The sequence below is a fragment of the Rhinopithecus roxellana genome, chromosome 4, assembly GCF_007565055.1.
Source record: "Rhinopithecus roxellana isolate Shanxi Qingling chromosome 4, ASM756505v1, whole genome shotgun sequence".
Taxonomy (NCBI): Eukaryota; Metazoa; Chordata; class Mammalia; order Primates; family Cercopithecidae; genus Rhinopithecus; species Rhinopithecus roxellana.
Genome location: NC_044552.1, coordinates 59,082,939 through 59,097,167, shown reverse-complemented (window position 1 = coordinate 59,097,167; position 14,229 = coordinate 59,082,939). Strand labels below are relative to the sequence as shown.

Below are 14,229 nucleotides of genomic sequence, written 5' to 3'. Positions count from 1 at the left end.
CATTTCCTCTACATTTTCTAGTTTGTGTGCATAAAAATGTTTATAAAAGTGTCTGAGAATATTTTGTATATCTGTAGGATTGGTTGTAATGTCACCTTTGTCATTTCTCATTATCATTATATGATCTTCTCTCTTCTTTGTTAATCTAGCTAGTGGCCTATCAATCTTATTTATCCTTTCAGAGAACCAACTTTTGGTTTATTTGATCCTTTGTGTGAATTTTTGGTTCTCAATTTCATTCAGTTCTGCTCTGATTTTAGTTATTTCTTTTCTTCTACTAGTCTTGGAGTTAGTTTGCTCTTGTTTTTCTAGTTCCTCTAGGTGTGATGCTAGATCATTAATTTGAGGTCTTTGGTGCTCCACACATTCAGATAAATGTCTCTAGTAACAAACTGTAGAAATGATCCCTGAAAATATAGTCTTAGTTTTTTTAAAAATTACAAATTCAATCTCTTTATTCATTATGTGTCTACTCAGATTGTCTATTTCTTAAGTCAGTTTCAGTAGTTTGTGTCTTCCTAGGAATTTGTCCATTTCATCTAAGTTATCTAATTTAGTGGCATACAATTGGTTATAGTATCCTTTATGAACCTTTTGTTTGTATAAGATTGATTGTAATCTCCCCTTTTCCATTTCTGGTTCTGGTAATTTAATTCTCCCCTTTGTTTTCTTGGTTAATGTAGCTTAAGTTTTGTCAATTTCTTAATCCTTTCAAGGAACCATCCTTTGGTTTCATTGACTTTCTCTATTGTTTTTGTATCTAATATTTCACTAATTTCTTCTTTAATCTTTATTATTTCCTTCCTTCTGCTTGCTCTACTTTTTAGGTTTAGTTTGCTCTACTTTTTCCAATGTCTTAAGTGGGAAGTTTAGAATATTGATTGGGATCTTTCTTTCATTCTAAACTGCATATCTCTTCATCTTTCTTTTATATTTTTCATTTGCTTTTTTTTTGTGTCAAGTTATGCACAATCTCTTCAGATCTATCTACCAGTTCACCAATTGTCTTCTCAGCTATCACTTATCTGTTTTTTATATAGCTATTCAGTTTCTTCTTTCAACCACCACCATCTTTTTTCCTATAATTTCTATTAGGTTATTTTTCAAATCTGCCTAGGCATATTTAATAGTGCTTTTTCCTTTGATATTTTAAAATCCCAGTTTTTGTTGCTTTAAACATTTTACACAGTTATTTTATACTCTGAAAATATAATATCTCATAATTCCAACATTTGCAGTCATTAGGAGCTCTAAATCTTTTGTTTGTGATTTCTGCTGACTCTTGTTCATGGGGCTTCCTTCCTCAGATGCTTCACACATTTTGATTGTGACCTCATATTTGGCAGAACTGAATCTGTGGGAATATTGGGAAGACTGAGATGAAGATGTTCTTCTCCAAAGAGGATTTTCATTTGTTTGGTTTTGGCCTTGTGTGGTACTAATAACCTGAGACCAGTTTCATTTAATTTCTCAACTTGGGGATTTAACAGTTGCACACATATTTAAATTCAAAGCCCAGATCCATATACAGACAAATGTAGTGGCACAAATTCTCACGAGAGACTTTTTCCCCGTTTCCTTGATAGAGATCAATTTGTTTGCTCTTTTTGTTATATAGTCGGGGAAGCCTACCCTTTCACAGGTTTTGGTATCAGGGTGATGGTGAAAGAACAAGGTGCTTTGAAGGTCCCAGACTTATGTGCACCTGGGGATTTCCTTCCACCCTCCTCATTCACAGGACTCCAGCCTCACTGGATTTGTTACAGTTTCTACAACATCCCAAGCACTCTCCTGCCTCATGATGTTGACATCTGTGGTTTCCTCTGGCTGAACCCTCTTACCCCAGGATCCCATATCCACAGGCCTTAGGCCCCTAACTCCTTTTGTGTTTCTGCCCCAAAATCATGTTTTCAGCAAGGCCTTCTTTGACCACCCTCTAAAAACAAGCGTTGCCCCTCTTCTCTGTGACCCCTTCAGTCTAGTTTCTTTTTCTCTACAGCATTTATCAACATCTCACCTTTTGTGTGTTTCTTTGTCTCTGTCTACCATCACTAAGATAAAAGCTCCTGAGGACTGGGGATTTTTGTTTATTCACTGCTGTATCACCACTGCCTAGAACAGTGCCTAGAACACAGTGGGTAGTCAATATATATATTTTCTGAATGAATAAATGTATGCCTTTAGGAATGAATGAATGGCAGGGCTAGGAGTGGGAGTGGGACAGCATGAAAAGACTGGTTATATTAGAAAAGGAATAGGTGTAGAGAGAGCAAGAAATCATGAGGAAAGGAGGGGCTAGGCATGGTGCTGTGTACCTGCAGTTCCAGCTACGTGGGAGGCTGAGGCAGGAGGATCCTTTGAGCCCAGGAGTCTAAGGCCAGCCTGGGCAACACAGTGAGACTCCACCTCTTAAAAAGAAAGTAAAAAAGAAAAGAAATAAATAAAAAAAGAAAGGAAGAAGGCAGGTAAAGTTCTCCCACTTTGCAATTTTACTTAGACTCTTCAGGGACAGCTGACGCCCTTGGCACTGGCTTCCTCTATTATCTACGGCATTAGTTTCCTTCCTGAATGTTCTGAAGGTGGCTCTCAATAAATACTTCTTGACTGGCAGCTTACTTAAGTCATTATAAGAGGATTTCTTCTGCATTAGTCAGAAAACGAAATCACTTTCTAGATTGCTTTGCTGGGCGGGCTTGTCCCCGGAGCTGCCAGGGGAGGGAAGTCGTGGGTGATCACTGTGCCCATGGTTGGAAGCCTGGAAATTAATCAGAGGAGATGTGGCCCTTGTTAGGAGAAGGCCTCTATCGGTTTTCCATGTACAAAGCCACCGAAGAAAAAGGCAGAACTCAATGAGATGGAACTCGGCTGGAATCTACAGTGTAGCTTTTTATTGAAAGGTATGAGAAAAAATAATTTAAGGCGGTTAAATCTCAACTTTTATTGGTTATCGTCTTTAACTTTGACATATCTACTCACTACTTTATGTTTTTCTAGTCCTTTGATTTTTGTGTACGTATTTCGAGAGAGTGTTGACTACTAGGATATACATGGGAGGAGAAGAGATCTACTTACCTATTAATCAGCTATACCTTAGGCAAAATATTTAGTCAGACTATGGTTCACATAGAGTGGAGATTAAATAGTTAAAAACCAAAACTCCAAAGAGGGAGGAAGGAAGTAGCTTATTTTTAACCCCTGCTGTGACAACAAGAGACTATCAATCAGAACGGGACAGACTTCAAGGAAAAAGTTCTCCAGCCTGCATTTTATGTGCAAGCTACTCATTTTCTGCTGAAAGACAAGGATTTTCATCACAGGAGAGAAAAAGTACCCAAATTTTGGAATCCTCCCTGAAGTTCCACATTTTCTTGGATTTGTGTACTAGCAATTAGAATGGAGCTATCTGTGAACTCCGAATATCTGAGACAGGGCTCAGTTAATTTAGAAAGTTTATTTTTGCTAAGGTTGAGAACATGCACCCGTGACACAGCCTCAGGAGGTCTTGACTAGATGCGCCCGCTATGGCTAGGTCACAGCTTGCTTTTATACATTTTAGGAAGACATGAGACGTCAATCAATATATGTAAGATGTATATTGATTCCACCCAGAAAGGCAGGACAGCTGAGGCACGGAGGGGGTCACAGGTTGGTGAGAGACAAACTGTTGTATTCTTTTGAGTTTCTGATTAGCCTTTCCAAAGGAAGCAATCAGATAGCCTCTATCTCAGTGAGCAGAGGGATGGCTTTGAATAGATTGGGAGGCAGGCTTGCCCTAAGCAGTTTCCAGCTTGACTTTTACCTGAAGCTTAGTGATTTGGGGGCCCCAAGATGTATTTTCCTTTTACATATCTAAAGCGAAGGCAATATAAACATTATATATATTATATATATAAACATATATACAAACATATATAATATACAAACATTATATATAAACATATATATACGTTATATATACTGTATATATATATATATATATGTCTGAAAAACTAAACTTTGAGAATTGTAGGTATAAATGACTGCAATGTTTTCTGAAATACATGGATCAGAATACAGACCATGTGGTGCAGAAAGATGCGGACTGGCACAGAACACACACTGGCATGGCATGTGGTCTACGTGGGATGCAGGCGCGCCACAGCTGCTGACCTCTTGAGCAAAGACGGGGGCTGGCAGAGCTGCATATTGAGAGAAGAGTGTTGAGTTAGGACACTTTGAGCAGCAAATGATAGAAAATCAACCCAAACCAGGTTAACCAAAAAGAATGATTTAGGCTCGGCGCAGTGGCTCATGCTTGTAATCCCAGCACTTTGGGAGGCTGAGGCGGGTGGATCATGAGGTCAGGAGTTCAAGACCAGCCTGGCCAAGATGATGAAACTTGGTCTTTACTAAAAATGCAAAAATTAGTCAGGGGGGTGCCTGTAATCCCAGCTACTCAGGAGGCTGAGGCAGAGAATTGCTTGAACCTGGGAGGCGGAGCCTGCAGTGAGCTGAGATGGTGCCACTACACTCCAGCCTGGGCAACAGAGTGAGGCTCCATCTCAAAAAAAAAAAAAAAAAAGATTTAGCTGAAGAACACAGAGGTGGCTCAAAAGACCGCTGACAGGACTCAGAGCCACTCTGGGGTCCCAGGAACTGGAACCAGGAATCCAAACATTGTCAGCTCACTCCCCCCAACCTCTTTCTCCTTTGCTCCACTTAAGCTTCCTTCTCTGCTAATAGAGATGGACATTCTCTGCCCAGCAGGAAATGTAGCCAGTAGCAAATGTCAAAGTCACATCCTGAAAGATCTGTAAGCAGAAATGAAAAGATGCCTTTCCTCAGTCTCAGTTTGAAAGATCTCAGGGAATGGCTCAGACTCTCCAGACTGGATTTTTAGTCCCATCTTTTGAATTATCACTGTGATCAAGGGGGTGGGCTCAATGTTGACCCACCCTGGGTCATGTTCCTGTCATTGATCCAGAGCAAGCAGATTCCGTATTAGGATGTGGCTTAGCATAGACATGACCACTGTCCAGTACATTTGTTTGTGCTGGACAGCCCTTATGACAGGTCTCTGACAATCACCACCTTGGTCATTCCTAATACCTGACTGAGGAGGAGAGGCGGTTACTATAAGAACCCCAGCTTGGCCCAGTGCGGTGCTCACATCTATAATCCCAGCACTTTGAGAGGCTGAGGCAGGTGGATTACTTGAGGTCGAGAGTACGAGATCAGCCTGACCAACATGGCGAAACCCTGTCTCTACCAAAAATACAAAAATTAGCCAGGCATGGTGGTGAGTGCTCGTAGTCCCAGCTACTTGGGAGGCTGAGGCAGGAGAATCGCTTGAACCTGGGAGGAGGAGGTTGCAGTGAGCCAAGATGGCACCATTGCACTCCAGCCTGGGCAACAGAGTGAGACTCTGTCTCAAAACAAAAGAACCCCAGCCTGGAGGTATTTGTGGGTACAGTAGTCACACTGACTGGGTTCCCAGTGCTACTCCACTACTTACTAGCCAAACTCTTTTCACGTATTAGCTTCCTTGTTTGTAAAATGAAAATAATGCTGATACCAGTTTCATGAGGTTGTTAATTGGATTAAATGGTTTATTATATTTAAAGCCCTTAGAAAACAAGCTTGGAATAGGAAAGATTAGCTATCTTTATTACTAACGTGTATGTCACTGAAATCAAACCAGAAAGACAACCCATTCATAAGGACGATTTCTATGCTGTCTTCCATGCCCCATGCAGACCATGAAGTCTGTAAAGTTACCTCCCATTCATCATCTTTTGCACACTGTAAGCCAGACAGGCTTTCTGTGAAAAGTGCTCAATGGGGTTCTGAGGCTGCCCCTCATCTTTCCAGGCCTCTGCTCCACAGTGAGAGTCTTTTTCATTTTATGTTGCAAAGCAATTTATTCCCCAAATCCAGAATCCCTATAGAACTCCAGAGATAAAGCCTCACTTGAATGCTCATGATGGGCAAAGCTTTGTGTTGATCAGGTAGGACCATATCTCTGAGCCGCTCCCTGCTGCTCTGCAGCAATGATCCCTCACTGCCCTCAGTGGCTTCATGGGTTCTGTGGCTGTCAGACCCTCTTTTAGTGACCATAGTCTTCTCATTCTTAATATATCCAATAGTGCATTTCTAAGGCCTAGTTTTACTTTCCCTCAGCTTTTTTTTTCTTTGAAAGGGAAACCTTATACACTGTTGGTGGGAGCGTAAATTAGTTTGACCATTGTGGGTAACAGTGTGGTGATTCCTCAGAGACCTAAAAACAGAACTACCATTCAACCCCACAATCCCATTACTGAGTATATACCCAGAGGAATAGAAATCATTCTATCATAAAGACACATGCATGCGAATGTTTATTGCAGCACTATTCACAATAGTGAAGACATGGAATCAACATAATTGCCCATTAATGACAGATTGGATAAAGAAAATGTGGTGCATATATGCCATGGAATACTATGCAGCCATGAAAAAGAACAAGATCATATCTTTTGCAGGAACATGGATGGAGCTGGAGGCCATTGTCCATAGCAAACCAATGCAGGAACAGAAAACCAAATACCGCATGTTCTCACTTATAAGTGGCAGCTAAATGATGAGAACACATGGACGTATAGAGAGGGACAACACATATTGGGGCCTACCAAAGGGTGGAGGGTGGGAGGAGCGAGAGTCTCAGGAAAAATAGCTATTGGATATTAGGCTTAGTACCTGGGTGACAAAATAATCTGTACGACAAACCCCGTGAACAAACCCCCATGACATAAGTTTACCTATACAAACAAATTTGCATATGTACCCCTGAACCTAAAATAAAAATTAAAAGAATTTTTTTCTTTGCTTCATTGCACAAACTTCTGTATCCCCATCTCAGTCCAGCTTAACTCAACTAAGTCTCTTGAGGTTCTACTGCATGCCAAGTACTGTGCTTGCTATCATTCATATTACTTCCTTGTTCTTTTCTCAGTTTCTAGTTTTCTTTCTTTCTGCGTTTCCCTGATAGAGGGAGTAATAATTTTCATGTACTTGAAGTGAAACTCTCTTACTGGCTGAAAACATATTAAAAATAAATCTCTATATATCAGAACTTTGCATGACAGCAAATTTCAGTTGAGAAGGGGTTATATGTACCTGACTATGTGTCTGCTATTAGAAAGTTGTATATTATTTGTTTCACAGTGCAGGTTCATTTTTTGTAATTAGTCCTTTTGTTGAATTTATAAAGTCCTGAGTTTTGAAGGAATTCCTTTTCATATCCTTAATGGGAGATACCTCACTAATTATTAGCATTTATGGTTTCCACTTAAGCTAAATGTGGTCAATCCGGTCAAGAACAGACCGATGCCTAAAGAGGGACTACTCTCATCTGGGTATGACTCCTTACACCTTCATGCCTCTTAAAGTGGGAATAATAATACTTCACCTTTGGAAGCAAAAAGGTTTATTAGATGCTAGTAAACATCTTTTAATATGTTACTATGTAACTAAGGAAAGACATGATGATTAACTAATTTATCATATAATCACAAACAATTGGAAGGCAAGAACCCACAGACAGGTACTGTGTTTACAGAAATCTACCTAATTTCTTTTTCTTTTTCTTTTTTGAGACACAGTCTCACCTTGTTGCCCAGGCTGGAGTGCAGTGGTGCAATCTCGGCTCACTGCAAGCTCCGCCTCCTGGGTTCACGCCAGTCTCCTGCCTCAGCCTCCTGAGTAGCTGGGACTACAGGAGCCCGCCACCACACCTGGCTAACTCTTTTTTTGTATTTTTAGTAGAGACAGGGTTTCACCATGTTAGCCAGGATGGTCTCGATCTCCTGACCTTGTGATCTGCCCGCCTTAGCTTCCCAAAGTGCTGGGATCACAGGCGTGAGCCACTGCGCCTGGCCTAAATCTACCTAATTTCATTGCTCCTACATTTGTATCACATCATTGTTCAACATCTACTATGTGTGAAATTCGATGCTATGAGCTGAGGACTGAAAGGTAAATAAGATAAAGCTATGCCCTTTAAAAGCTGACAGTTTTCTAGGGGAGACAGACCTGCAAATGAATAACTGTAATGCAGGGAGGTAAATATTCACAGGCAAATGTACAATCCTGTGGGAGGAGGAAGGAATAAATGACTAACCATTCTTGGTGGGAAGTCAGGAACAGCTGTACTTACCAGTCTTAAAGGTGAGAGCAGCAGGCTCCAGGAGAAGATTGTGGGTTGTGGGTAGGTCTTTCTGGAGAAGGAAATATGTGCAAAGGTCACAGGGAATTGAAAGAGTGTGGAATGTTTAGCCGGTAGAGGGGAGCTCAGCGGGATAGTTAGGCAGGGTGGTACGTGAGAAAAGCTGGGAGTGAAGCTGGAAAGCTGGATAACAGATTGGGAAGACCTGCATGTTTCATGCTAAGGATTTTAAGCTTTCTCTTGGAAGGAATGATTTAATGATATTTCACAGAGATGATTTGATCAGAATCTGATAGGAAATCACAGAAATGCTTAGTAAATAGAACACCTCCAGAGATAATTGAACAATTGCCGTTTAGATTAGCTTTCTGCGGACGCTCACTGAAAAAAGGAATTTTTGTTCAAATATGGTTGGGAAAAGTTTCTTTCTTTCTTTCTTTCTTTCTTTCTTTCTTTCTTTCTTTCTTTCTTTCTTTCTTTCTTTCTTTCTTTCTTTCTTTCTTTCTTTCTTTCTTTCTTTCTTTCTTTCTTTCTTTCTTTCTTTCTTTCTTTCTTTCTTTCTTTCTTTCTTTCTTTCTTTCTTTTTTTTTTTTTTTTTTTTTGACAGAGTCTCACTCTGTTACCCAGGCTAGAGTTCAGTGGCACAATCTCAGCTCACTGCAACCTCCGCCTCCCAGGTTCAAGCGATTCTCCTGCCTCAGCCTCCCAAGTAGCTGGGATTACAGGCGCCTGCCACCGTGCCTGGCCAATTTTTGTATTTTTAGTAGAAGACCGGGTTTCACCATGTTGGCCAGGCGTGTCTTGAACTCCTGACCTCAGGTGATCTGCCCGCCTCAGCCTCCCAAAGTGCTGGGATTACAGTTGTGAGTCACTGCACCCAGCCAAAATTGCATTCTTGATTCTCCTCTCACAGAAAATGTTATGTACCAGAACATATTAGTAGCTCTGTGAAGACCAGCAGAAAAGGTATTAGTTTAACTTTATTTAACTCAGTATTTCCCAAACCTATTTGACTATAAAATATGGTTTCCAGATAAAATACTGTATGGACATCTAATTATAGCTGAATTTCAGATAAACAAGGAATAAATTTTTAGCGTAAGTGATATTGCACAGGGCACAGCATGTAGGCTTAGAATGCTGAGGGACACTTGTTGGCATCTTAAACTTCAAAGGTGTTTTCTGATGTGTTTCTGATGAGACAAGAAAACAGGCTTAACTTCCCAGAACTCCATGTATCCTTAAAAGCTCTGTCAGGACAGGCAAGGTGGCTCATGCCTGTAATCCCGGCACTTTGGGAGGCCGAGGTGGGTGGATCACGAGGTCAAGAGATGGAGACCAGCCTGGCCAATATGGTGAGACCCCCTCTCTACTAAAAATACAAAAATTAGCTGGGCAAGGTGGTGCACGCCTGTAGTCCCAGCTACTCGGGAGACTGAGGCAGAAGAATCACTTGAACGCAGGAGGCAGAGGAGGTTGCCGTGAGCCGAGATTGCATCACTGCACTCCAGCCTGGTAACAGAGTGAGACTCTGTCTCAAAAAAAAAAACAAAAAAAAGTTCCATCAGAGGCATTTGAACCAGAGCAACTCCATCTTGAATAGGGGCTGGGTAAAATAAGGCTGAGACCTACTGGGCTGCATTCCCAGGAGTTCAGGCATTCTAAGTCACAGGATGAGATGAGAGGTCCGTATAACGTACGGGTCACACAGACCTTGCTGATAAAACACCATGAGGTAAAGAAGCAGCCAAAACACACCAAAACCAAGATGGTGACAAAAGTGACCTCTGGTCGTCCTCACTGCTCATTATACACTAATTTTAATGTATTAACATGCTAGAAGACACTCCCACCAGCGCCATGACAGTTTACAAATGCCATGGCAACCTCCGGAAGTTACCCTATATGGTCTAAAAGGGGGAGGAAACTTCAGTTACGGGAATTGCCCACCCCTGTCCCAGAAAATTCATGAATAATCCACCCCTTGTTTAGAATACAGTTGAGAAGTAACAAATAAGTATCTTTAACCGAGCAGCTTAAGCTGTCGCTCTGCCTATGGAGTCGCCATTCTTTTATTCCTTTAGTTTCCTATTAAACTTGCTTCCACTTTACTCTATGGATTCACCTTGAATTCTTCCTTGCAAGAGATCCAAGATCCCTCTCCTGGGGTCTGGATAGAGACCGCTTTCCTGTAACAGCTCTGTGAGATAGAATCTAAACCTCTTCATATGATTTGTGGTAGGTGCTAAAAGCTTTTATCTTTAATTAAGTGTCTTTTGTATTTTACATTGTTTTTAAATTCATTCCTCAGTAACAATATGCTAATATTGTTCTTGTCATTGATAAAAATCACATTCCCCTCCCAGTGATAGGTTTAATGAATGAATTAATCTAATTATCCAGCACACATCTGTTGAGAGTTTACCATGGCCCAGACACTGTAGATACAGAAATAAATGAGGAAGGTATGTTCTCTACCCTCTCTGGAGCTTACAGTACAGGGGATAGGCTAAGCCAAAATGTGAGTCCTCTGAATTGAACTTAGCACATCGGCTCCTCGGTGATCTGGCCCCAGATGATTTATGTGGTCTCACCTCCCACCACTGTCCAATGTGCTACATTTGCCATCCCCAACTTTTATACTTCTGCGTCTTTGCACGTCCTAAGGCCCCTGCCAGGGTGTCCTGGTGTCTCTTCTCCCTCTCCTCACCTCTTCCACATCACACTCAACCTTCGAGATTCAGTTTAATCCTGAATCTTGGAATTTCCTAATTTCCTGACACTCTCCTCCCCAGTCTGATTGGTGCCTTTTTTTTTTTTTTTTTTGTATTCCAAATATTTCTTTGTACTCTGAGTACAACTCTGTCATAAATAACACTTACCAAATAAACTTGCCATAATTACTGGTTTACTTGGGTCTTTCTCCCACATTAAACTATGAGGTACCTGAGACCAGGGACTATGTTTTCTTACATTCTATGGTCAAGAGCCCTAAAGGCTTTTTGTTGAAGAGGCCAATTTGTAAACAGTCATGATGGTTCTGTAAATGGCAGCTATGTCTCCAAACCAAGAAACAATCTTTTCGTATCTATCCAGATGGTTACCAAGGTGGCTGGGCTTGCCGTGGTGGGTATAGTCACATTCCACACTCAGAAAAGAATTGTTCAGCAAATGGTGAGTGCCAGAAGGAAAGGTAGAATTAGTCCCTCTTAGAGAATAATGAAGTTATAATTTAGTTAATTACAACTTTATCAGATTAGGAGCTAAGAATGAACATAAGAGCATCCTTCTTCCATGTCCCATTCCTCTATTCTCTTTCTGTAGTACCCAACTCTCCTGATCCCATTTTCACCACCCAACCAGGTCAAATGAGTAGACACAGTGGGGTCATAGCCTGAAGCTAAAGGTCCTAGCTTGAATGCCTTCCAGAACAGGGAGCTTATGCTATGTCCCCTGCTGCATCCAAACAGAAATGTGCTTCCTCCTCTTCTCCTGGTCACACCCTTAATTTTGAGGAGTTGTATTAAAACCAAAAGCACCAAGACTAAAATGCAACCCAGCCATCTAGAACAACCTCCATACACCCTGGGAGGCTGGGCCTGGAGATCAGGGCTGGTTGTAGGTGATAAAGGGTTTTCTCTTTGACCGTAACGTGAGATTGTTAGGCTGGGAAGATGGGTGAGAGCTGGGAAAGAGGGTGAGTAGATACCCACTGTAGTGTTGAAAGCATCCCTGCACCATTGTTTTTCCTAAATTTTGAGGTTCAGTTGAGTTCAAGGAACCTTTCTAAGACACTCACGGTGTGGCAGGACCAGGTGCTAGAGATGTAATCATTTGTAAAGTACGTGAAATCATTGCAAGGTAGATAAAATCTCTGCTGTCAAAGAGCTTGTGGTCAAGTAAATACAAGGAGATACAGACAAGTGTTATTACAGAGGTCTTAGAAGATGTTAAGGAGGAGGCGATGATATCACACAGCCTGCTAATCAGAGAGAATTAATGGAACTGTCCAGCCCTCTCTATAGAAAAACAGATGGCTGTTTTGACTCATTTAGCTGCGGTGAAAGAGCAAGGTCAAAGTTCTGCAGTGGGCAGATCCAGAGGGTAGAAATACTCGCCCATATGTCCCTCCTTTTTTTGGTTTGAGACCGAGTCTCGCTCTGTCGCCCAGGCTGAAGTGCAGTGGCACGATCTCGGCTCACTGCAACCTCCGCCTCCCGGGTTCAAGTGATTCTCCTGCCTCAACCTCCTGAGTAGCTGGGACTACAGGTGCCCACCACCACATCCGGCTAAGTTTTGTATTTTTAGTAGAGACGGGGTTTCACCATGTTGGCCAGGCTGGTCTCGAACTCCTGACCTTGTGATCCGCCCGCCTCAGCCTCCCAAAGTGCTGGGATTACAGGCGTGAGCCACCACGCCCAGCCATTTTTTTTAAAGCTTTTCCAAGGAATTAATGCCGTAAAGAGAAGACAGAGAGTCAGCGGTTGTGAAATCAGTGATGGCTGATAGCGACCAGGCTGAGTAACGTCATTGGCAGGGGTGCATCTGTGGTGGTACCTGGGGTCTATGCACTCCTTAGGAAAGGGAGAAATGAGGGAGGACCTCTTCCCTTCTTCTGAAGACTTTGGATTGGGCTGTGGATGTTCACTTCTGAAAAAGAATGATCTTTATTTGTTGGGTCTCCTCTGGATAGTGAGTGAACTCATTCTCTCCAGCACATTCTTTTACCACTATGCTTTGCAATACTAAACCAATCATCAATGGAATGAAATATCTATTACAGAATCATTAATTAAATGCACAAAGCCCAAATAAATATGGTGATGAAGCTACAAAAAGTGAAATAGAGTCTGCCTCTTTTTAAAGAAGACTTTTCAAAGCATTTTTCTTCATGGTAATTGGCATTTTACAATGAGTTGTTCTCCAAGATTGCTGTTAGGACCAGAGTCCAAGCAAGATCCTGTGATGACGAGGTTCCCTGGCAACTAAGCCCCTTAAACAGTGTTAGAAACAGACTACAAAACAGAATTCTGTACTGTGTCAGGATGCATTTAACAAGGCTTTGGTGTCTATTTGGTATTTTTATGATTTGTAGAGCGGCAAGACAAATGGGCTTAGCAGCCCAGGGTAGTTGCTATAGCAATAAGTAGTGCAAGTTTTGAGATCCATTAAATTTTTTTTAGGGTTAGAAATGTTTAAATATTGTGATAGTTCTTTCTCTAAAATAAATGAAAACACAGAAAATTCACTAGTTTGCTAAATACTCAGGCTCACAAAGTCCTTTAATAAAGATACTTAGAAAAAGTCTAGAAATTTAAATAAAGAGAAGCTGTCACTACAGTTATTTCTTGAAGCCATAATCCAACCTGATACCTTCATTTTCCTTTAGAAAGAAAACTATAGACCCTCTTCTGGTATTGTCATGAATTATTGATGTTAGATTAAATATTGCTCTAGGATATAGTGCCTGGTGATCCCTTTGACAGACTGAAAAATTGGTATGTATCAAAGAAGCAATCCTTCACTACTGACCAAATTCAAATCCTGTCTGTCACCATAAAAGCAATAAATAACCAATCTAGGATTGAAATACATGGTGTGGTCACCCCACTTCCAGCATTTTCAGGGCCCAGGCAAGAGTACAAATGGAGGCCCATACGACATAGGTCTAAAAGTTATAAACGAAGCTTATAATTTGTTAAATAAAATATGGTCTATCCTTCGATTGAAAGTGAGGGGAGGAGTGGGAGGAAGGGAGGGAGGGAGGGAGGAGGGAGGGGAGGGAGGGGGAGGGAGGGGAGGAGGGAGGGAGGGGAGGAGGGAGGGGGGGAGGGGAGGGAGGGAGGAGGGCGAGAGAGGGAGGAGGGAAGGAGGAAGGACTCTTCCTCCTTCCTCCTTCCTTCTTCCTTCCTTCTTCCTTCCTTCCTCCTTCCTTCTCCTTCCTCCTTCTTCTTCTTTCTTCCTCTTTCTTTTTTTTTTTGCTTTTTGACAGAGTTTCGCTCTTGTTGCCCAGGCTGGAGTGCAATGGCGTGATCTCGGCTCACGGC

General features: G+C 41.6%; 1 pseudogene; it reads right to left on the bottom strand.

Moving 5' to 3' along the window:
• Positions 1-313: 313 nt before the first annotated feature.
• On the bottom strand, positions 314-423 carry LOC115897059 (annotated as a pseudogene).
• Between the last annotated feature and the right edge of the window lie 13,806 nt (positions 424-14,229).